Raw genomic sequence first — 3,450 nt, 5'->3', positions numbered from 1 at the left:
TTGCCTGTCTGTCTCTTCAATGTGCTGTACCAATAAAAAAAATTTAAAAAAAGAAATACCAGTCATGGAAAATTCCTCGGCTTCTCAGTACTCTGTACTCCAGGAATATTTTTTACAGAGCTGGTGCTTCCCGCGAGGACCTCATCTCCTTGCTCAATCAACCTCCAAGTCTCCGGTCCTGACTCCATATGGCGAGGCCTCCACCAGTCAAGACGCCCATTCCGGACCGGATTCATCCTTAAGTCCCCCATGCATGCCAGCTCTGTCACTAACGCGGACATCCTCCAAGCCTTGCAAACAATGCAAGCTTCAATCTCCGGGCTAGAGAATCGACTCTCTCCCCTTGAACGCCATCCTATACCTCTCGATCCCTCTGCATCGGCAATCCTCGCCACTGCATCTCAGCTTCCAGCTGTGGCTCACTGTTCAAGCCCACTGAATTCCAGAACCTTCTTTCCACATCAGTAGCCAGCTCCGATTCCCAAAACCCAGCTTCTCTGCTACCCAGACCAGCCTTAGTCTCCAGCAAACTCAAATTCAAGAAGGTAGGGACATAAATCTAGTTATTTTGCTTACATGTTCCCTCAAGGTACATGATAACAGAGTGTTAGACTGCGGGGAAGTATCCATCGTTTTGAAATTCAAAGACCCCCGGTTGTTCAAAAAACTTAGCTATCATATCAAAGTAGCTATCATCAATAAAGGCAGATCATCTTACCCTAAAATAATGAAACTTATGAGAAAACTCATCTGGGCTTCAATACTGGGGAACTTTAGAATCCAAGCAAATCATGTCCCAGGTTCAAAAAACATAATTTCTGACTCACTCTCTCGTTTTAATTTCCAGAAATTCCATGCAGTGTTTTCAGGAGACCCCCCTACAGCATCCGTGTCAAGAGATTAAGGACCTCATAATGTACTAAATGAAGCATCTCCCAACATCCAGATATCTGAATCCGCTGTCAATCTTATGAAACAATCGGTCTCACAAAACACAAGAGCTGCTTATAACACAGGATGGCAGTCTTACACCAAATATTGTCACATTCATGCCTTACTTCCGAATCCTCCATCATAGAATTCATTACTTACTGTTTTTTAAATCACAATCTCTCCCTTTCCACCATACGCCGATACTTGTCTACAGTTTCACTTTCGTTTGCTCAGACTCACTATCCTTCCCCAATCTCATCTTCCTCGGATACAAATGCTGCTCCATGGGATTCAACAAACTGCTTCCAAACCTTCATCTTCCAAGATGCCTATCAAAAAGGAAGTCCTGGAATCCATGATTAACAGTCTATGCTCAGGTTGCTTTTCTCCATACAAAGATGCCCACCTGGAAGCAATGTTCGCTTCGGCCTTCTGTGGATTCCTACGATGTGGCGGAGCCAGTCATTCGACCCATCCTCAGACCTCTGCATAGGAGATCTCCATCGTCAATCCCAGGTCACGTATTTCTTACTTTTAAAACATTCAAAATCAGACCGAGAAAAGAAAGGTGTGCATGTTTATTTATCAAAAACACATTGTACTATTTGTCCAGTTTCTGCTTTTCAGCTATTTGTCACTGCATCCGACGGCCAGCAACCAGGGTCCCTTGTTTCGTCATGATCCCTTGGATAGTCACGTCCAGGAACTGGTACTGTGACCACCTTTGTCGGTGTCTTCTTCATGCTGGGCTCCCAACTACTCCGGACATTCATTCAGGATCGGCACTGCAACTTCTGCTGCTTCCAGGAACATCGCTCCTCACCTAATCAAGGCTATGGGGAGATGGACTTCCGGTGCATACGAACTCTACATTCGAAAGAATGTCTCAGACTTAATATCGACATAAAAAATGTTATGTGGCTAACTGGATTATTAATTTACCCTCTGCCATGGATTCCCTAAGGTCTCCCAATATTTCGGTTGAGTATGGGTTTTTTCCTTACCTGAGTGCTGAGTGGTTTAGATTTGCAGGGTGCCTTAGGTCACCTCGTTCTTTTGGGGAGAAGGTGGCTGAGTGCCACTTGTCCTACCGCTGACATCCACATCCATCCTAAATAAATATCGTGCTTGGAAGTATTGGGAAGTGTATTAGCTCCTTGAACCAGGCAGGACCAAAAGTAATTATCATGCTCTATTACAAAGATTTCATTCTATCCTGCATCACATCAGACTGGGCTATTGGTCAGTTGTATAATTAATTTTAGACATTATCAATTCCTCAAAACACGGAATATGGTTAACTATGCAAACAATTGGTGGCAGCCTTATTTATTTTGGAGGAAAGTGGCCCCAAGTGCCACTTGTCCTGCCCGCTGGCCGAGCCATTCTTAATCACCTTAGCTTGGCTAGCATAGGGGCAGCTATCGAGCTCCAATTGATAAGGCCATGGGCCAAATTGTAATGTGAATGTATTATGTATCTGTTGGCTGTTCATGTCGGGCATAACTGTTTGCCAATTGTTCATGTGCCATCAAGCATTTATTTCGCAACCAATAAATTGTTATTTTCTTACTAGTAAGTGGATGTTTTTTTCTGAATGGAAAGGTCTGGATTATAGAAGATATTGCAACATTAATGTCAATAGGGATTTGAACGAGACCCAACAATGTTGCCGAATTATACAGAATTCTGGTTTGTAGAGTCAATATTTCCACTGAATGTGTATGCATCAATTTTTTGGCCATGTACAATGGCCAAACATATGAGTGTGTGTTCTTTTATCAAATATTAATTTGGTTTTAGGAACTGGATAAGGTTTTAGTTCAGTTGCTAAGTGAACTGTGGCTTCCTTAAAAAGTTTTTCTGAAAATGGCACAGTTGGTGGTCTTTGCAGATAAGAGGCCACAGATTAAGTATACATTGGCTAAACAACTCTGGGAAGAGCACACAAGCAATAATCGTTGGGCTACATAACAATGGAAAACAAAAAAGATCACAAAAAACTTCCCTACTAGTCTGATCTGGAGACAGGGGGAGTTCAAATCACACCTTCATATAACATGATTTGATCTTTTATAGAAAACAAAAGGGAAATTAACTAAGAATAATGAAAATGTAACTGGAAAAATATCACATAGAAAACACTACTGCTTCTGCTAGTGTTTAAAAAAAGCATTCCTGCAATAATTGCCGACATGTCTCTTGCTTTAATACTTCTCAGTTGTTGTCTTTTATGGATAATTTCCACAATACAAGATTGAGAAAATTATAACTCTGAAGCGTAACCTTAAAAACATTACCTATATCAACATGGAGTGGAGAAATCAAGGTTTCACAGCGTACATGTGAACCAATCAAGCATTACTTTATTAAATTAAAGAGGTTGGCGAAAACGAGCAAGCCTGTTGAGAAAAAAATTGTAAAATATATCTTACTAAAAGTTTTAACATGTTTTGACAATTCATCTAGAAACTGTGATAAATCCAAAGAAGGTCATACCTAATTGTCATTAAGGCA

The sequence above is a fragment of the Polyodon spathula genome, chromosome 1, assembly GCF_017654505.1.
Source record: "Polyodon spathula isolate WHYD16114869_AA chromosome 1, ASM1765450v1, whole genome shotgun sequence".
NCBI lineage: Eukaryota > Metazoa > Chordata > Actinopteri > Acipenseriformes > Polyodontidae > Polyodon > Polyodon spathula.
The sequence above is the reverse complement of the archived record's forward strand: the minus strand, read 5'-3'. Positions refer to the sequence as shown.